We start from the raw sequence: 22,753 nt of genomic DNA, 5'->3' as shown, positions 1-22,753 counted from the left end.
GCCTGGAGACAAAAGGCCTCCCCGAAGTAAGTTAACTCTACAGCTTTATCCTCAAGCTCTCTGTCCAGCAACCAATCAGAGCAAGGCAGCAATCAAAGGTAACCAAAACACCACAAAACACTGCCACAATACAGACAACACATACACAGTAATTAGTACAATTATCACTGCCCATGTATTATACAATACTTTTTCACAACACCAAAATTTCAGTAGTCGGTAGTGGTTTCAAGTTCGTAAGTAATTATTCAAGACTAGTAAACAGTCAGTAATAAAATAGCAATAAACAGCAATGAATAGAAAAAATTAAAATTAATAGAACAAAAAATACAAATTAAGAAAATTCAGTGCTTTTTTAACAGCTTTAAAAGTTTTCAACAGCAGAAGGCTATCAAGTATTCAAGTAAACATTCAGAATGAAATGCAACATAAAACTACTACTGGTCTTCACTGTATGATTATAATACATAAATAATTTTTAAAGCTACTAAAGTTACCCAATCAAGAGCAGTGTTTTTTTTTTCATTTACTTGTTCTGGATGTTTGATTATTATAATGACACACTAGACAGCAGCAGGTCTATTAGCTTACATTTACACTTACAAGTCCGACATTTTAATACAAATCTGCTTTTTTCGCCACTGTTTACATTCACTTTAGACATAACTCATTGTGTTTACATGAATACCTCACCAAGATGGGCATTTTGGCAGAATTTTGAAATGTATTTGACCGTTCAGGCGCATTAGCGCAAGCATGTTCAGCACACACACATACGCCGCCTGTCAATCAAACAAGGCACAGCTGTTACTAGATCGCTAGCGAATTATAAAATTACGTGCTCTGGATTACTTTCAACAGCAAAATAAGAATATGAAATTTCTAATAAGTGACACAGGCCTAGCATAGTACAAATATAGCTGGTTATTTGTTTCATTATTGATGTTTTAATCAGTCTGCTTGTCCGGTCAGGCAAGTAAAATTCTCTTTCACTTGCCCCTTCAAAAATCCACTTGTCCCGGACAAGTGGACAAGTGTTAATGTCGAGCCCTGATTAAATTTTGTTTTCAACATTCACTGATAACAATTTTTCTTCTGTATTATAGCTCATAAAGTAAATGGTAAAGTAAATATCTGAACCAGATATTCCATCGCAGCACAATAGCAATGACTTCATGAATTTATTTACTGATAAAATTGAAATAATCAGAAATAAAATTGGAATTATGCAATCATCTGTCACAGTACCTTAGAAACAGTCTCCCCATGACCATGTCATAGGTCAAGAAGAGCTAACAAAACTTGTCGAAACATCAAAAGCCACAACATGTATGTTAGATCCAATACCAACTAAGCTCTTAAAAGAGGTATTATATAATCTCAGAACCTCTTCTTGATATTATTAACTCCTCGCTATCCTTAGGACATGTCCCAAGAAACTTTAAAATGGCAGTTATCAAACCGCTTATTAAGAAGCCACAACTTGATCCTGGAGAACAGGCTAATTATAGGCCAGTTTCAAATCTCCTGTTTATGTCAGAAATACTAGAAAAGGTAGTGTCCTCCCAACTATGTTCATTTCTACAGAGAAATAGTATATATTAACAATATCAGTCAGGATTTAAGCCCCATCGCAGTACAGAGACTGCACTTATCAGAGTTACAAATGACTTGCTCTTATCATCTGATCGTGGTTGCATTTCACTTCTAGTGCTTTTAGATCATAGTGATGCCTTCGACACAATAGATCACGACATTCTCTTGAATACACTAGAGAATTATGTTGGCATTTGTGGACTTGCATTAGCATGGTTTAGGTCCACCTTGGTCTAAGGATGGTCTACACTCTTGTAATTGAATACATAGACTATCAATTAATTGCCAACAAAACCCTTCATCAGCCAACTAACAAAGGACAATGCATCTATGTGAACTTCTGCAGTTAATCCAGGATAAACTTTAGTCATTAATCTTACAGTTCTTACAAAATCTTTGTTTAAACACTGACCCTTAACACTTAGTTTAATAATTTTAAACCATGACTTGCACTACACATAAGTAATATTGGCATTATATTCATGATGTTATCCAGAGGGGAACTGGCCCCCACAGTGAGCCTGGTTTCTCCCAAGGTTATTTTTCTCCATTAACCAACATCTTATGGAGTTTTGTGTTCCTTGCCACAGTCGCTTTCGGCTTGCTCACTGGGTTTCTAAATACAATTATGTGACGAGGAGGAGGGCGGGCTGGGCCATGACAATGCATGCCTAGCCCCAAATCGGACTAATCAGCCGAGGAGAGGGATAAAGGCAGCCAGATGTGGCAGTTCGAGAGAGAGAGAGCCACACGTAGCTGCCATGTGTGTGTTTATGTTTGTGTCTTTTTGTTTATGTTTTTATTAAAATATTACTTTGATGGTTCATCCGGTTCCCGCCTCCTCTTTTCTCATTTTAACCCTGTTACAAATTATTATTTAATTACTTATTTTTAAACACAATTCACAATCGTATTTTATCAAACTACACAATGATGACTCTAAGACATTATAGATATTACAGTTTCATTTTCTGTTAATGCATGATTTTCTGTAAAGCTGCTTTAAAACGATGTGTGTTGTGGAAGGCGCTATACAAATAAAATGACTTGAATTGTCCTGACTTATGTAACCTAATGTAGTCTTGAAGAATTATTTCATTTAGTGGCAGTGAACACAATCCTTACAAACAACATCATTCAGTGGAGAAATTAGGTTTGTTTATGAGGGTGAGGGGAGAGTGGTGAGCCTCTGAAAACAAGACATGATCACTCGCTTTAGTCAGAAATACATGTATACAACCATTGAATAGCAATATCAGCCAAAACTGTTGAATACTTTCTTCATAAGAAGTCATAGCAATGATCTAGAATGTCATTGAATTTCGAATGAAGTGAAAAGTCAATTACCTGACAACTAAACACAAACATGTCAAAATGCTTATTTTAAATTTTGAGACTGATTACGTTGTGATTTTGAGGGGTACCCTGATTGTCAGAGACGTCTCATAGCAACCAAATTGATATATGGCCCTACAATGCTATCGTTACGATAATCAAAAAAGAGAGTCATTAACCGTGTTTTGAACAACTGTCACTGCAAAACATTGGCTAAACATGTTTTATTATCATTTAATGTTAGAGCTTTGACTTGTTAATGGTCATTATTTAATAAAAGTGAATGTTTGTAACTGACTGTAAACCTCCCTGCCCTGGGTTCTGTAATGTTTGCATAATGTAACATACACCTGCATCTCGACGAAATGGGAGTTGAAGATTTCCGCTTAGTTAGAAGAAGGGTTAGTTAGAAGTTAGAAATCCGACACAGAGTGTCATTCCGTTGCACTTTCCTCGGTTGAAAGGTGGAAATTCCGACTCAAGAGTTGAATGGAGTGCTTCATGAATCATCACAGCAACAACAATACGGAGCATCACGGCTTTCCCCACAGGAGCGAACACTTGGGGAGACAAACACACACACACCAGGCATGTGGCAGTGGACTCAACACGCTGCGAGTGTTTCAAACAGCTAGACAGAGTGCAGCTAAATGGAACAGAATGCAGCATCTTCAAAACTGAAGTCAACTTAACATGCATGTTAAAAACGCGATGGTTATGGCGTCTCCTGTTAAGCCAACCGTGATTTGAAAATAGACGGCTCAGACAGACATGCGTTGTGCACATTCTTTCATTGAGTTGGGAAGCGAATCTTCACATAATGACAAAATATGATGCATTATATTTTTATTATGCAACATTTTGTACATTTTGTAACAGATTATTTTATAACAGCCTATAATAACGAATAGACAATACACTGGAACAACAAGACCGCAATGCAGCAGCCACATTTGTCAGACATGTTATTATATATACAGTTATATCCATGTCATTGCCCCTAATTAGTCCGAGTACTCGAGAAGACAAAATGACCAAAATGCCCATCCCTAGTGTATGTGTATTGCTGTTAATCATTTAGACCTGCTCTCTGTATAGTAGCAACAGCAGATCCTGTGGTGTAAGAAAGAAGTTCTACACACAAGTGTTTTCTTGAGCCAGTCCTTAGTTTTTCCCAACTTATTTATTTACTTGTTCGTTGAACTGTCGTTTAAAAGCAATATCACACTCGCAATCATGTTGTATTGTCATGCTTATTAAATAATCATCTGACCGCGGTTATTTGATTTTGTGCACTTCAAATTCCAATCACATCTTAATGCCCAAATAAAGGAAGTTTAAGGGAATATATACTGTATATTTCTAAGGCAGAGAACAAATGCAAAGGTCCAGCAATTTACTCTATATGTGCATAACATATTTTTAGAAACACTGTAAGCTTACTAAACAGTTTTTATATTTTAATATTTTAATTTGTGCAAGGTGTTCATACGTATGTTCTGTGAAACATGCAATTGCTGCAGCTGTTAATGCCATTTTGTGTATATCTAATTGTTTGTCCATGCACATCATGCAAATCTACCACTTGTTGTGACCTGCAGTACCATTACTTCCTGCAGCATTGGTGATGCCCACACCCCCATTTTTCAGACCACTCTATGAAGTGAAGAAATACTGGGACTTGGTCAAATCTCCCGAGGAGAAAATTGCTCTGTTACAGCATTATCTGGGATTAGGCCAATAATGCTGGAATCGGGGTCTGAGCCTTCCTTACAAGTCTACCTAAAGCCAAACTGAGCCCCACTAAGTGAGCAGGACAGCAGTTCATTATATCTGTACACCCCTGTACACACTTCCCCCTCCCAACAAAACCATACACAGAGAAATAACCCCTCAATTTTGTGGCTTCTACTTTTAGTAGAAACCCCAGTGTATGTATGATGTGTCGACTACATTAGCTTCCGCTCTTCAAAACAGCACTGATTTCACTTAACATAACAGTACAGAAAAACTGCATACACTGAAAGCCCTAGGCTATGTTAATGGATCCCAAATGTCAAATATAAGATATAATGCAGTTATAAGAAAATGCTCTACAAGCATTTTACTCCATTAAATTTAACACATCAGTCACAAGACAGGGCACACTAATGCAATAAAAATGCTTTAGTAAATCTGAAATCTGCAGAAGCTAATGGCAATTACAGCTAAATGTAGTGTTTTAACATCACAAACTCTCCTTTATTGTAATAATTAGTGCCACCTTCAATACTTAAATAAAAATAAGAGGGAGGCTGTGATCCCATTGGTAATGAGGTTAATCATTTTGGGGGCAAACATTCAGCAGGACCCATCGTCAGTTCCATGTAGGGTAGTTTTGACAGTTTTTATACAGCCAGTGTTTCCCAACTACTGTGCCTTGAAAGATTGTCAGGTGTGCCGTGGACATTTATCAAATTCCACAAAATATATAAATGCATAAAAAAAAATAATTATAAAAAGAAATTTTATATATATATATATATATATATATATATATATATATATATATATATATATAGTAATTTCAGGGATCCAAACTCCTCACCTTTCGGATACATTTGCCATTTTGAAACCATAATCGGTCACTTTTGTGATTGTGAAGAGCAATGATTAATGTGCAAAAGTGACTGATATTTATACGCGTTAAGGGTCTTTCACATGACTCGCGTCAGCACTGCAGAATATATTGAAGTCTATGAATTGACATCACTTTGCACCAAAGTGTTTTTCACACACACGTTTTTGCTTCACCAATAATGTCTTTGAGAGTACTAAGCAACAAGAAATATTTAAAAACTGTCCAAATTTGTGAAGAGACATCGAATGTCTCATAATTTCTTTTAATTAAATATTACCTTATCATTTACGAATATCAGAGACCCCAAGTTATTGAACTAATTTAAATTCACCAAGAAAACGCTTAGACCTAAACATAAACGAGTCCTTTTATTACTTTCTGCTATCAAAGCAACTGCAAGCTTTTTTCTCTCTTTTCCAAATATGTTTTCAATGTTTATTGTACACACCTCCCACTTTATTGCATGGCAAGCTCGTAAAATCGCCCCTCTGTGACGCTTTCTGCAATGCTCATCATGTGGAGGGCAATGCGGCGCTTGACGCTGGTGTTGAATGGAGCGTTGACGCCTCGACTCAACTCATGTGAAATGTGCTTTACAATGACGAAAAACATTAATGGAACTCAAAATTATTATTATTTGTCTGTTATTGTGGTCTTTTCTGATAAAAGCCATGCTCAGCAGTTTAAATAGGCTACTGTAGGAAAATGATACCGTAGATCTGCTTTGTGTTTATAATTCTTATACTGAAGTCAGTAGATTTGTAGCCATACAAGTTTTAATAAAGGAGAAGGTAAGGACGTTATTGAAACTCACTATTATTAAATTATTATTGTTGTCTTTTTGGATGAAAAATAATGCTCAGACTGAAGAAAGACTATAGATCTGCTTTGTTCTTTTAATGCTTAAACACTATAAAGTCTCTTGGTAGATTTCGGTCATGAATGACTCAAAATGATTCACTGACTCACTCAAGGCACATAAGACGCTCATTTGTTGCCACCTAGTGACATTTCCAGAAGGGGTCACTGAACTAATCAGTTAACAAAATTGAACAAATTTGTGAAACAGAAGCAAGCCTCACCAAAATACTCTTTATTTTGCCACTAATTCTGCACAATTGTAAACTTGAAGAAACTTGAATCGCTAAAATAGCTGGAATTGGTACTTTTAGATTATTCGTAAAAAAAGAAAGAAAAAAAAATATCCCCAGAAAAAATTTTCGTTTTTTTTTTGTCCAAATAATTGGTTACATTACAATATTATATGGACATTTTTGAGCACTTAACCTCACCCCTATGCCTAAACCTAACCAATTCTCAACAATATAAAAGACCTAACAAGCATTTACAAGAACAGTAATGTCCTGGTTACTTTCGTAACCTCCATTCCCTGATGGAGGGAACGAGACTTTGTGTTGATGTAGTGACACTAGGGGTCACTCTTGGGAGCCCCAAACACCTCTGCTTTTTTGAAAAAAGGCCAATGAGAATTGGCGAGTGGAATTTGCATGCCACTCCCCCAGACATACGGGTATAAAAGGAGCTGGTATGCAACCAATCATTCAGGTTTTGTGCTGAGGAGCCGAGACCAGGTCCCGGCCATTTCAGCAGGTAGTTCAGCGTTGTGGCAAGAGGGACACAATGTCTCGTTCCCTCCATCAGGAAACAGAGGTTACCAGGATGTTCGTTATCTGTCACTCACTCGACGTTGTGTCGATGTAGTGACACTAGGGGTCCCTATACAAAACGCCACAACTAGCTGAACTGTGTTACGTGAACTGGCGGTGTGTGACGGGCAGACTGCTGTGTGCCTCGTAGCCAGCGCACCAGGCCGTCACGTAATCTCCCCCAACGCTCGGGGGGGGGGGTATTTTGAGTGGAATACATCACATGGTCTTACTGAGTCTTGTCGGAAGTATGTCATGTGGAGAGGTCTCATGGTAGGTCCTACCTGAAGGGGGAGGAGTTTCTACAGAGCATGGCGACTGGAGGCAGAGGGGCCTCTGCCCAAGGAAGACGTAGTTTGCCGCCAGGGAAACGATTTTGCGGAAGATATCACATGGGGTCGCCTTTGGGGAACCAGCACATGTGGAGCACCTACCTCAGTAAAGGGGCTCATTAGCGCACGTACTGGGCCGGTCAGCAAGTTTCTCCGCAAACTCAACTGCCAGAGGGCTACGGAGGAAAGTCATCCAGGGATCACAGTCTGTGAACACAGGGAGTCAAGAGCGCACGTCTTCACCTCAAGGGAGGGGAAAGGCGCTATGCGCAAGCGGTACACCTGGCCAGTTTGTCCCGGAACTTACCTGCTCGTGCCTGCCAATACACGGGAAGAGACCGGCTCAACCCGGAGATTGTACAACCTCGCAAAGGTGTTGGGTGTTGCCCAGCCCGCTGGCCAGGGCCCAGGAGGCCACCATACTCCTGGTGGAGTGGGCTCGTAACTGCGCAGGGGGTGGCATGTCCTGAGCCTGATAAGCCATTGTGATGGCGTTAATGACCCAGTGGGCTTTCTATGTTTGGAGACAGCAATTCCTTCCCGCTGTTCACCAAAGCAAACAAAGAGCTGCTCAGAACTTCTAAGGCTCTGCGTGCAATCCAAATAGATGCGTAAAGCTCGCACCGGACGGCGGAGCTCGAGGTACCACGTCGAGGGGATTCGAGCCCCGTGGCTGTGCTGAGTCCAGGGACATTGAAGCACTTACCTGGCTCCTGCCGCCCACCATAAGATTGGCCGAAGAGGGGGGAGGAGGAGTCTCGTCCCCATAGTCCACCGGACCCAATCCCGTGTGGGCATGTTTGTGCCACAGCTGGGCGCACAGGGGCGGGGGGACTGCCGCTAGAGTGCCATACCTGCAAAGATGGGACAGTGGTCATGACGACAGCTGTGCGCAATGGACATGTGACCCAGGGAACAAGAAAAACGCTCTTTTGTTGCATTTTTGAGTACCGCAGCCTCTTGGACATGCGGCAAAGTTAAATGAAAACGAAACAAAAGATTCTCCTCCTGGCCCTCCACCCAGGGATGGAGTGGTCTGCTCACCAGCTCCAGAGAAGCGGGTCTCCTTGCCCCTGTGTCGCCCGTCTCAGGGGCGCTTCGAAGCCTTCCTCAGGTTCTTGGCGGCCGGCCGTGAGACGGGTGGCGTCTGCTTCCTGCGCTGGGCTCCACGCCGGGGCCAGGCCATGGGGGCGGGCTGCGGTGGAGCCGGTGTTGTAGTTGCAGGAGGACACCCTTAGCGATGAGCAGACAGGGCGCGGGGTCTTGAGCCGCGCCGGGGCAGGATGTGTTGTATGGCCTCCGTCTGCTGCTTCACTGCCGAGAACTGCTGGGAAAAGTCCTTGACGGTGTCACCGAATAGGACAACCTGGGAGATGGGGGCATCAAGGAACCGTGCCTTGTCAGCCTCTCGCATCTCAACCAAGTTGAGAGGGGGAGAAGCCACTGAAATGCAGCATAGAATCCAGCAGATGAGGTGAATTAACTTTGCGGATGAATTCAGCTTCGATGAATAGAACCGCTCGGCTCCGAAGAGAAAATCTGAATGAGTGGTTGCATCCCAGCTCCGTTTAAACCCGTATGTTCAGGGGAGTGGCATGCAAATTCCACTCGCCAATTTGAGGTGTTTGGGGCTCCCCAGAGTGACCCCTAGTGTCACTACATCGACACAACGTTGAGTGAGTGACAGATAGGGAACAATAATAAAGCACTGTAAAAAAAAAAGCACTCTACAAGTATTCCAAATTGACTCATGCAGCATTCAAAGACATCCGAAGCCACACGATAGAGTCGTGTGAGGAGCAAAAATATACATCCAAACATTTAAATGTTGCAATCAGTTATAAGACACGTGAAAACCATTGGCAACTGACACCACTGATGTCAAAGCTGTCATGATGCTTCTTGAGACAGCAGTTTTGAATGTTAAAATGAGTGTGGGTCGGCATCTGACTGCTACAGCATGATCATTAAATAAAGACAAAGCAATCACAAGACATGGAATATAGTGCACAAATAAAGGATTACTTTATGTTCTAATTTTTGAGCCAGAACTTGGACATTCTGAAAACTTCATTTATCCCTAATGGCATACAAAATAAAAATGTAATGATAATGCAATGAGTAAATGATAAAAGGACTTTCAAATCATTTAATTTAAAAATGAAGCCTTGGGTACAGTAATACTTCAAAATGAGTTGAATACGACATTATAGTAACAATTAACATACAGACCAAATGAAGTTTCATCATGAGAGTGTGTTGTTTTAGAAGCAAAACGATCTAAACAACCTCACCTGACGGGACGTTTGAGAGAGTCAGGTCTTGCAGAATTTTTTTTATCAGCGTTCCACTGTGTGCCACTGTTGGCTTGAATGGGTATGACACTTTGCCCTTAAATTACAACATCTCTCCAGATGTGATGACCATGGTAACTCTGACTTGGTAAAACTGAAATATCACTGTCGGTGTGCACTGAGAGCTCTGGATTAATTTTAACAGCTGATCTAGGAATGCTGGGACGTCTGCTTTTAGAGTGATCTAAAATGTGTAGAAGAGCACTGTGAGTAGGTATAATTTATATCAGCTGGGTTTGTCATTCAAAAAATAATACAATACTGGTGAGGCATGAAAAGTTATGTAAAAACCTTGAATTGCAATAATTAAAAAGATTCACACCTGGAAGATCTTGATGTCTCAGCACTGAGTCAGCTTCATCCTTTGCAGACACTACCTCATCCTCATCTCCAGAATTCCTGTACTGTGAGGAATCTCTTGGATCAGTGGTGTCTGGAGAAGGACTGCGGGTTGGACACCGCTCTAGTGAGACAATGGCTGCAGGCCTCTTAATAGTCACAGATCGAGAGGACACTTCAGTTTCCTTCAAGTTTGCATGAGGTGAGTCTAGTTTCTTCCATCTGCTGCTCTCCTGGCCACTGAGAGACATCACAATCAGACTCCATCTGCTTTTCATGCATGTCACTCACACGGCCGCCCTCAAGGAAAACACCAAGGAGTTCAGAATGTCATCAGATAAGACGGCAGCACCGCTGGCTTTTGACACATGGGGGTGCATCAAAAGGCCACTTTGTTGCAGAGAGAGTGAAGGGTGATTAGGTATCAGCTCTGTCTGAGATGGTGAATGCGTAGTTGTGACGCCATCGTGTCTTGATGAGCCGCTGGAGGTCTGGTGACCTGTAAAGATGACAGCACTATGTGATGATTCCCGTTTGCTGGAGAGAAGGAACCTGCCTGGGTGCTGTGCAAGTGGAACAATGTACATGGTATATGTAAGTGGTGGAAGAAAGATTACATGGCTTAGAGGACTGTTTAAGGGTCAATTTCCAGTTGAGCTCTATCAACAGCATATATATATATATATATATATATATATATATATATATATATATATATATATACAGGTGCATATCAATAAATTAGAATGTCGTGGAAAAGTTCATTTATTTCAGTAATTCAACTCAAATTGTGAAACTCGTGTATTAAATAAATTCAATGCACACAGACTGAAGTAGTTTAAGTCTTTGGTTCTTTTAATTGTGATGATTTTGGCTCACATTTAACAAAAACCCACCAATTCACTATCTCAACAAATTAGAATACATCATAAGACCAATAAAAAAAACATTTTTAGTGAATTGTTGGCCTTCTGGAAAGTATGTTCATTTACTGTATATGTACTCAGTACTTGGTAGGGGCTCCTTTTGCTTTAATTACTGCCTCAATTCAGCGTGGCATGGAGGTGATCAGTTTGTGGCACTGCTGAGGTGGTATGGAAGCCCAGGTTTCTTTGACAGTGGCCTTCAGCTCATCTGCATTTTTTGGTCTCTTGTTTCTCATTTTTAACAAGAGGAATACGACAACTGTAGCCAAATTCCTTGACACGTCTGTGTGTGGTGGCTCTTGATGCCTTGACCCCAGCCTCAGTCCATTCCTTGTGAAGTTCACCCAAATTCTTGAATCAATTTTGCTTGACAATCCTCATAAGGCTGCAGTTCTCTCGGTTGGTTGTTCATCTTTTTCTTCCACATTTTTTCCTTCCACTCAACTTTCTGTTAACATGCTTGGATACAGCACTCTGTGAACAGCCAGCTTCTTTGGCAATGAATGTTTGTGGCTTACCCTCCTTGTGAAGGGTGTCAATGATTGTCTTCTGGACAACTGTCAGATCAGCAGTCTTCCCCATGATTGTGTAGCCTAGTGAACCAAACTGAGAGACCATTTTGAAGGCTCAGGAAACCTTTGCAGGTGTTTTGAGTTGATTAGCTGATTGGCATGTCACCATATTCTAATTTGTTGAGATAGTGAATTGGTGGGTTTTTGTTAAATGTGAGCCAAAATCATCATAATTAAAAGAACCAAAGACTTAAACTACTTCAGTCTGTGTGCATTGAATTTATTTAATACACGAGTTTCACAATTTGAGTTGAATTACTGAAATAAATGAACTTTTCCACGATGTTCTAATTCATTGAGATGCACCTGTATATATATCATCATGATGGTGCCGCGGATGGCTGCCTCGGTGTAGAGCTCCTCAGTTCTTTTGTTGTTTTTGTTTGTTTGTCCTGTGTTTAGTAATCTTTTTCCAGTCAGTTTTAACAAACTGCTGAACATTTGACAGCATGTACCAGACAATCTTTTCCCGGTTTTCGAATATTCAGACGTTTTGCTAGACATTTTAGTTGGAGGCGCAGCTCTGCTGTTCAAGAAACGCAGACGAGGGAGACGTGCCGATGCGCTGGTCAAACTCCGTCGGCACTGATATCGAACAGCGCTGCCGAGTATTCACTTAGCGAATCTCCGCTCTCTTCCTAACAAAACGGATGAACTACATCTCCTCACACACACAAACAAGGACTTTTCAACCTCTGCTGCCTTGTGCTTCACAGAAACCTGGCTGAGTGAAGCCATTCCGGACAACGCGTTACATCTGCCAGGCTTCCAGCTGTTCGGAGCAGATCGCATCTCGGAGTTAATGGGGAAAAACGAGAGGCGGTGGAACATGCATTTCTATCAATGAAAGTTGGTGTACAGATGTAACAATGTTAAAGAGGATGTGCTGTCCTAATTTGGAAGCACTCTTTATTAACTGTAAGCCTTTCTACTTGCCGCGGGAGTTTTCCTCGTTTATTCTGGTGGGTGTGTATATCGCACCAAATGCGTGTATAAACACAGCGCTGCAACAGCTGGCTGATCAAATCACAGACATGGACCAACAATACCCGGACTCAGTTATTATTATTCTTGGGGATTTTAACAAAGCAAATCTCACACGTGAACTGCCCAAATACAAACAGCACATCACATGCCCCACCAGAGACAGGAACATACTGGATCATTGTTACACAACAATAAAGGATGCATATCGCTCTGTTCCTAGAGCAGCTTTGGGACTCTCTGATCACTGTCTGGTTTATCTTCTTCCAACCTACAGGCAGAAATTAAAATCAACCAAGCCAGTAGTAAGGACTGTAAAGAGATGGACCAATGAAGCAGAGCGGGAACTACAAGCCTGCTTCGATTGCATGGATTGGAGTGTTTTTGAGGCTGCAGCAACAGACCTGGATGAGCTCACAGATACTGTTACATCATATATCAGTTTCTGTGAGGATATGTGCATTCCTACTAGGACTTATTTAAAGTTCAACAATGACAAACCTGGTTTACAGCAGAGCTCAGGCAGCTTCGTCAGGCCAAAGAGGATGCTTACAGGGGTGGGGATAAAGTGTTGTACAATCAGGCCAGGAACACACTGAACAGGGAAATCAGAGTGGCTAAAAGAAGATACTCTGAGAAGCTGAAGTTTTCAGCTAACGACCCTGCATCAGTGTGGAGTGGGATGAAACAACTCACAAATTACAGGACTCCTACCCCCAACCCTGTAGGGAACCAATAACTGGCTGATGACCTGAATGTGTTCTACTGCAGATTTGAAAGGCCCAATCTCACACCCCACACCCACTCTGACCTTCACTTCACACAAACACCAACACCTCCTGCAATCCCCCTCCTCCCCCCTCCTGCTACTCAACCTGCACTTAAGATCTGTGAAGATGATGTGAGCCACATCTTTCGAAAACAAAAGACGAGGAAGGCTTCAGGCCCAGATGGCGTCTCACCAGCGTGTCTTCGATCCTGTGCTAACCAGCTGGCCCCCATCTTCGCACAGATCTTCAATAGATCACTGGAGCAGTGTGAAGACCCATGCTGCTTCAAACGCTCAATCATTATTCCTGTCCCAAAGAAACCAAAAATCATAGGACTTAATGACTACAGACCTGTCGCCCTGACATCTGTGGTCATGAAATCATTTGAGAGACTGCTTTTGGCCCACCTGAAGAACATCACTGGACCCTTTCTAGGTCCCCTTCAATTTGCTTATCGAGCAAACAGGTCTGTGGATGATGCAGTCAACATAGGATTGCATCATATCCTGCAACATATGGACAGACCAGGGACATATGCAAGGATCCTTTTTGTGGACTTCAGTTCGGCTTTCAACACCATCATCCCAGCTATACTCCAGAATAAATTACACCAACTCTCTGTTCCCATGTCTATCTGTCAGTTGATTACCAGCTTTCTGACGGACAGGCAGCAGCTTGTGAGACAAGGGAAACTCGCTTCTAGCACCTGTACAATCAGCACTGGTGCCCCCCAGGGATGTGTGCTCTCCCCACTACTCTTCTCCCTTTACACCAATGACTGCATTGCCAAGGACCCCTCTGTCAAGCTCCTGAAGTTTGCAGACGACACCACTGTCATCGGCCTCATCCGAGATGACGATGAGTCTGCATACAGAAGGAGGTTGAACAGCTGGCTGTCTGGTGCAGTCAAAACAACCTTGAGCTGAACACACTCAAAACGGTGGAGATCATTATGGACTTTAGGAGAAACACCCCAACACTGACCCCCCTCACCATTCTAAACAGCACTGTGGCAGCAGTGGAGTCATTCAGGTTCCTGGGCACTACCATCTCACAGGACTTGAAGTGGGAGACCCACATTGTGAAAAAGGCCCAGCAGAGGTTGTACTTCCTTCGCCAGCTGAGGAAATTCAACCTGTCACAGGCGCTGCCGATACAGTTTTACTCAGCAGTCGTTTAGTCTGTCCTCTGCACTTCAATAACTGTCTGGTTTGTTTCAGCTATGAAATCAGACATCAGAAGACTACAAAGGACAGTTCGGACTGCTGAGAGGATTATTGGTTGCCCCCCGACCCCCCTTCAAGAACTATACACTTCCAGAGTGAGGAAAAAGGCTGGAAAAATCACTCTAGATCTCATGAACAGTTAAATTGCCCCCTTGAGCAATAACTATGTGCAATACACAGTTTAGTCTTTCTTATATTTATCCAAAACACCCAACCTCTTCTGCCATTTCATTCCTCTAAATAAAAAAAATAAATAAAAAAAATTGCACTGTACATAACAGATTGTATTAGATTTGCACTACCCATGTGTATGTGTGTATGTATGTATGTATGTATGTGTGTGTCTGTACGTATGTGTATAATTATTTTTTTTTTTATTTTTTATTATTATCTATGTCTTGCTGCTGTTTTTGTATTGTTTTTGTATTGTTGTACACTGGAAGCTCCTGTCACCAAGACAAATTCCTTGTATGTGTAAGCATACTTGGCAATAAAGCTGATTCTGATTCTGATATATATTTGTATATATACACTAACTGAGCACTTTATTTGGAACACCTGTACACTAGGGCTGCACGATTTGGCAACAAGTCATATTGTGATTATTTTGAAAAATATTGCGATTTTAACTGGATTTATGATAGACAAAAAAAAAAAAAAGGTAATGTTTTTCACATGTTCAACTGTCAAAAGGCTGCTGGGGTTTTCACACTTAAGTCCACTTAAAAAGAACCAAACTGAGACCTTTTTTTTTTCAGTTCACCCACAAACAAATAAATATATAAACAGTGAAACTTTAAATTGTACCAACCCACCTTGTACCTGTTTTTGTCCATTTTGCGATAGGATCTCAGCCCACTAATCATCATCATTAGTTTTTGAAACCCAGTCAACTTGAATATTAGGGATGCTCCAATCAGGATTTTAACATCTGATACCGATCTTCAGTTTTCTTTTCATCGAATCATCTGATGCTGATAATTTAACTTTTTATCAGCAGCTCAAAATTGTTTATATGTAAGCTTTCTGCTCAATGTCACTGTTAACTGAATTTCCTTGTTAGTAATATCATAGTTGTTGCCAAGTTTTTGATGTCAAAAATACTGTTGGATGGTTGAATAATTAAATAAACACAAAATATTCCATTTTAATCTTTACTCTAGGCCTTAAAAACAAGTAGGCTTATACAAACTTTTCTCGACTGTATATAAGACAGTGCTAAAGAGGCTTAATGTCAAACTGAAGTTGAACTGATAACCCATTGGTGTAATTAAACTTAAAAAAAGTGAAAGTTTTGGTTAGTTTGTCACCATTTCATTTAATTATTTGTATTCATTGTTTTATTACATAATTTAATAATGCATTATGTTATAGTATCAAAATCTTTTATATATATATATATATAGATTTATTATATGTACGTTCCTTCCTTTTCATTTTGTTGGATGCTGGTAATATTAGTTCCGCTTTCACTTGTTGCAGCTGGGAGTGAAATAAGGGTGACGCTCTCTCGTGAGGTAAATTTCTGGACTCTACAGGTGCGGCTGTTAATGCTGTTTGCACAGCAATCATTTAATAAAGATGTTTGAATTATACCCCATCTTGTATTCTGCGTTATTCGATTGATTTTCACACAGAACAGTGTCTAGAATTTACTCAGAATGGAGCCAAAAATGTCTTGGTTACTGATGTAGCCTCTGTTCCCCGATGGAGGGAATGAGACGTTGTGTCGATGTAGTGACACTAGGGGTTCACTCTTGAGAGCTCCAATCACCTTTGCTTTATTCAGAAAAGGCCAATGAAAATTGGTGAGTGGAATTTGCATGCCATTCTCTGCCACCAGACATACGGGTATAAAATGAGATGGCGTGCACCACTCATTCAGAGTTGTGCTGAGGAGCTATGAGATAGTCACGGCGATGTCAGCGGTCAGTTCAGCACAACGTCTCGTTCCCTCCATCAGGGAACAGAGGTTATATCAGTAACCAAGACATTCCCTGTCTGTCACTCACTCGACATTGTATCGATGTAGTGACACTAGGGGTTCCTATACGAAATGCCGCAGGCACTGAACCGTGTCATGAGGTACAGAGGAGCGGACACAGGCAGGCTGCTGCATGCCTCGCAGCGAGCGCTCGACCACGTTGTGACCTTCCAGCGAGTTAGGTAAGGCATCTCCCTGGTCCCGATAGGGGTGGGAGGAGGCACTTACCCGAGGACGCTACAGGCGGTGGCCTTTCCTGATTTTTGTATTAAGCAATTTCCCGCCGACCACCTGCTAGAATAGCGCTGGGGAAGTGCTCTTCCCTCTCCAGGAGGGAGAGCACTACGGAGACCACATCCTACCAGAGGGAGGTTAGCATGTGGAGAATACCTCACATGGATTTACCGACGGGGAAGTTCACATATGGAATGAGGACCCTATTACTGTATATAATGTTTACAGCAACAGTGGCCGAGGCAGAGCAGGGTTCACCTGAGGGGAAACCGAACAGTGGAAACGCATCATACGGGATTACCGAGGGGGTAATCACCACGTATGGAGCACTGAGCACAAGTACATGGGCTCACCTGAAAAGGGGCATACCACGAGTACTGGGCCTGACGGCGTTACTCCTCCACCGAGTTCGCCGCTGAATAGTGCTTAAAGGATTAAAGAGGTGTCCAGTGTTCACCAGTTGTGGGGAACTGTTGTGGACAAGATAGCGCACATTATCACCTTAAAAAGGGGAAAGGCGCAATGCAAGCGATACACCCGACCAGCTGACCGGCCTACCTGTTGTCACCCTGTAACACTCGGGTCGAAACCGGTTCTATGTGCAGGTTGTAGAACCTCGCAAAGGTATTGGGTGTAGCCCAACCCGCTGCTCTGCATATGTCTGCTAGAGAGGTGCCCCTCGTCAGTGCCCAGGAGGATGCAACACGTTTGGTGGAGTGCGCCCAGACTCCCAAAGGGCACGGCAGTTCTTGTGATTGGTAAGCCAGAGAAATGGCATCCACAATCCAATGGGACAACCTTTGTTTGGAGACAGCTTTCCCCTTCTGCTGCCCTCCAAAGCAGACAAAGAGCTGCTCTGAGCGTCTAAAGCTCTGCGTGTGGTCCAGATAGATGCGCAGGGCACAAACTGGACACAGCAATGACAAGGCCGGGTCTACCTCCTCTGATGGCAGCGCTTGCAGGTTCACCACCAGATCCCAGAAGACAGTGGTGGGAACTTTGGGCACGTAACCGGGCTGGGGTCTCAGGAGGACAACATAGACCTGACTGCACATCTCCGTGGATCTTCCCCACGGGAAGAACACCAATTTGAGAAGAGACGCCACTTCAGAGCGTACAACCGCCTCATGGAGGGGGCCCTGGCCTGTGTGATTGTGTCTACCACTGCTGGCAGAAGGCCAGCTAGGTCCTCCGCATCCCGTCCAGCAGCCAGACGTGGAGATTCCAGAGGTCTGGCCACGGGTGCCGGAGCGTGCCCTGCCCCTGAGTGAGAAGGTCCTGCCTTAGGGGAATGCGCCAGGGAGGGGCTACTGCCAGGAACATCAGGTCTGAGAACCAAGTCTGGTTGGTCCAGTACAGCGCAACCATCAGGACTTGTTGCCTGTCCTCCCTGACTTTGAACAAAGTCTGTGCAACGAGGCTCACTGGGGGAAACACATACTTGTGCAGCCCCCAAGGCCAGCTGTGCGCCAAGGCATCCATGCTGAGGGAAGCCTCGGACAGGGAGTACCAAAGGGGGCAGTGAGAGGACTTTTGGGAGGTTAACAGGTCCACCTGCACCTCCCCGAATCTCTCCCAAATTAGCTGGACTGCACGGGGGTGGAGTCTCCATTCTCCGCGGAGCGTTACCTGCCATGAGAGCGCATCCACTGCACGATTGAGGACACCCGGGAGGTGAGTGGCTCACAGAGACTTCAACGTCTGCTGACTCCAAAGGAGGCGGCGGGCAAGTTGCGACATGCGACGTGAGTGTACGCCGCCCTGGTGGATTATGTATGCCACAGTCGCTGTGTTGTCCATCCGGACCAACACGTGCTTTCCCTGAATCAACGGCCGAAGCCTCTGCAGGGCTAGCGATACCGCCAGCAACTGCTCTAAGGGAACCCCTGCCCGTAGAAATGCCAGATCTGACCAAGGGCTGAAAGTTTGGTGGCACCATGGCATGATAGTCACGTGCTGGGTGCCGTGGCGCCATGCCCACCTTGGGACTCGAGTCTGTAGCCAGTGCTGGAGCGGTCTCATATGAATCAACCCGAGGGGGAGTACCACCGCCGAGGATGCCATATGCCCCAGGAGACTTTGAAATTGTTTCACTGGGACTGCTACCTTCTGCCTGCAGGTTCTCAGGCAGGCCAGCACTGACTGTGCACACTTGTTCATAAGGTGTGCCATCATGGTGACTGAGTCTAACTTCATACTGAGAAAAGAGATGCTCTGAGCAGGGGAGAGCTTGCTCCCAGTTGACCTGAAGCCCCAGTCGGTCCAGGTGCAGAAATACAAGGTCCCTGTGCGCACACAATAGATCTCGCGAGTAAGCTAGGATCAGCAAGTCATCGAGATAATTGAGGGTACGAATGCCCTTTTACCTTAGCGGGGCCAGGGCCTCTGTGACTTTGGTGAAGACAGGTTCTATTGCTCCCTTTGCCAGAAAGGTGGCGACCTCCGCCCGAAGGACTGAGGCATCCTCGACTCGCACCGCAGAGGAGAGGATGCCACTGAACCTAGGCGGTCATCTGGCGAACTGGATCACATAGCCGAGCTGGACTGTCCTAATGAGCCATCGCGACAGGCTGGAAAGCACTAACCATGCTTCCAGCCTCTGTGCTAAGGGCACCAAGGGGACGATTGGATTTATCATGCCCGGGGTGGGTGGTTCGTGGCGAGGCAGAGCAGACGCCCCACCAGGAAGATCGTCCAGGGGAGGCATGCTGCCCTGCGAGCCCGCAACAGTGGCCGGTGGCTGGGGCGGGCGAGTGGCCCATAGAACCACTGTACTTGTTTGCCGGCTTTCTTTTGACAGAAAACAAGAGAACGCGAGATACTCGTTGACCAGAAAGACTTTCAGCACCTGGCCATCATGAGCACGTGGGCCAGAGGGGCTGAACATTGGAGAATGACCCAGGGAATGAGGAAACTGCTCTTTTATTGACAATTTGGGTGCTGGGGCCCAGAAGGTACCCGGTGGTGTTACGAGGGTACTCACCTCGTGCTGGCCCAGGGGCGGGAGTGGGGCCTGTGCGCACCCCTGGGTCAGGCCAGTCAATGAGAGTTGCCACATCCCTGGGTCGCCCATCTCAGGACCGCTTTGAAGCCCGTCCGGGGTTCTTGGCAGCGGCTGACGGGCAGGCAGTGCCACCTTCCTGTGGGAGGATCTTTTTCTCAGAGGCCGGTGTACAGGCTCTGATGGTGGGGGAGCCGGGGCCGACACCACAGGAGGACAGCCCTGGCGAGAGGCAGATGGGGCGTGGGACTTTGGAGGCCTGTAGGCGGCCGAGTAGCACTACGGCAATAACCATAGTAACTCCAATAACCATAGTGTTCCTAATAATGACGGCATTAGACGGCCCAGACGCGTCATCAGAGCGTGTGCGAACCAGCTGGCTGGTGTTTATACGGACATTTTCAACCTTTCCCTCTCTTTGTCTGTAGTCCCCACAAGCTTTAAAACATCCACCTTTGTGCCTGTTCCAAAGCAATCAAAAATCACTTGCTTAAATGACTGGCATCCTGTTGCTCTGACCCCCATCATCAGCAAATGCTTTGAGAGACTAATCAGAGATTACATCTGCTCTGTGCTACCTCTCTCTCTAGACCCATTGCAAATTGCTTACCGCAACAACCACTCCACTGATGATGCCATTGCATCTACAATACACTCTGCTCTCTCCCACCTGGAAAAAAGAACACATATGTGAGAATGTTGTTTGTAGACTACAGCTCAGCATTCAACACCATAGTGCCCTCCAAGCTAGATGAGAAACTCCGGGCTCTGGGCTTAAACAGCTCGCTGTGCAGCTGGATCCTGGACTTCCTGTCAAGCAGACGCTAGGTGGTTAGAATAGGCAGCAACATCTCCTCATCACTGACCCTCAACACTGGAGCCCCACAGGGCTGTGTTCTCAGCCCACTCTTGTATTCCTTGTACACACGACTATGTGGCAACACATACAGTGCATCCGGAAAGTATTCGCAGCGCTTCACTTTTTCCACATTTTGTTATGTTACAGCCTTATTCCAAAATGGATTAAATTCATTATTTTCCTCAAAATTCTACAAACAATACCCCATAATGACAAAGTGAAAGGAGTTTGTTTGAAATCTTTGCAAATTTATTAAAAATAAAAAACAAAAATAAAATCACATGTACATAAGTATTCACAGCCTTTGCCACGACACTCAAAATTGAGCTCAGGTGCATCCTGTTTCCACTGATCATTCTTGAGATGTTTCTACAACTTGATTGGAGTACACCTGTGGTAAATTCAGTTGATTGGACATGATTTGGAAAGGCACACACCTGTCTATATAAGGTCCCATAGTTAACAGTGCATGTCAGAGCACAAACCAAGCCATGAAGTCCAAGGAATTGTCTGTAGACCTCAGAGACAGGATTGTATCGAGGCACAGATCTGGGGAAGGGTACAGAAAAATTTCTGCAGCATTGAAGGTCCCAATGAGCACAGTGGCCTCCATCATCCGTAAATGGAAGAAGTTTGGAACCACCAGGACTCTTCCTAGAGTTGGCCGCCTGGCCAAACTGAGCGATCGGGGGAGAAGGGCCTTAGTCAGGGAGGTGACCAAGAACCCGATGGTCACTCTGACAGAGCTCCAGTGTTTCTCTGTGGAGCGAGGAGAAACTTCCAGAAGAACAACCATCTCTGCAGCACTCCACCAATCAGGCCTGTATGGTAGAGTGGCCAGACGGAAGCCACTCCTCAGTAAAAGGCACATGACAGCCCGCCTGGAGTTTGCCAAAAGGCACCTGAAGGACTCTCAGACCATGAGAAACAAAATTCTCTGGTCTGATGAAACAAAGATTGAACTCTTTGGCCTGAATGGCAAGCGTCATGTCTGGAGAAAACCAGGCACCGCTCATCACCTGGCCAATACCATTCCTACAGTGAAGCATGGTGGTGGCAGCATCATGCTGTGGGGATGTTTTCAGCGGCAGGAACTGGGAGACTAGTCAGGATCGAGGGAAAGATGAATGCAGCTATGTACAGAGACATCCTTGATGAAAACCTGCTTCAGAGCACTCTGGACCTCAGACTGGGGCGAAGGTTCATCTTCCAACAGGACAACAACCCTAAGCACACAGCCAAGATAACAAAGGAGTGGCTACGGGACAACTCTGTGAATGTCCTTGAGTGGCCCAGCCAGAGCCCAGACTTGAACCCGATTGAACATCTCTGGAGAGATCCGAAAATGGCTGTGCACCGATGCTCCCCATCCAACCTGATGGATCTTGAGAGGTCCTGCAAAGAAAAATGGGAGAAACTGCCCAAAAATAGGTGTGCCAAGCTTGCAGCATCATACTCAAAAAGACTTGAGGCTGTAATTGCCAAAGCTGCTTCAACAGTATTGAGCAAAGGCTGTGAATACTTATGTACATGTGATTTTTTTCATTTTTTATTTTTAAACAAACAAACTTCTTTCACATTGTCATTATGGGGTATTGTTTGTAGAATTTTGAGGAAAATAATGAATTTAATCCATTTTGGAATAAGGCTGTAACATAACAAAATTTGGAAAAAGTGAAGCGCTGTGAATACTTTCCGGATGCACTGTAGCTCCAATGCCATCACTAAGTTTGCTGATGACACGACGGTGGTAGGTCTGATGACTGACAATGATGAAACAGCCTACAGAGAGGAGGTGCACACTCTGACACACTGGTGTCAGGAGCACAACCTCTCCCTCAACGTCAGTAAGACAAAGAAGCTTGTGGTGGACTTCAGAAGAAAAGACAGAGAACACAGTCCCATCACCATCAATGGAGCACCAGTGGAGAGAGTCAGCAGCTTCAAGTTCCTG

The 22,753-nt window shown here is 44.0% G+C and overlaps 1 pseudogene; it reads right to left on the bottom strand.

Moving 5' to 3' along the window:
- LOC127454698 (centrosomal protein kizuna-like) overlaps positions 1–19,826 on the bottom strand; it is a 50,719-nt pseudogene extending 30,893 nt beyond the window's left edge.
- Positions 19,827–22,753: the final 2,927 nt, after the last annotated feature.

The sequence above is a fragment of the Myxocyprinus asiaticus genome, chromosome 17 (genome assembly GCF_019703515.2).
Source record: "Myxocyprinus asiaticus isolate MX2 ecotype Aquarium Trade chromosome 17, UBuf_Myxa_2, whole genome shotgun sequence".
Taxonomy (NCBI): domain Eukaryota; kingdom Metazoa; phylum Chordata; class Actinopteri; order Cypriniformes; family Catostomidae; genus Myxocyprinus; species Myxocyprinus asiaticus.
This window is presented reverse-complemented; position numbering and strand designations above follow the sequence as displayed.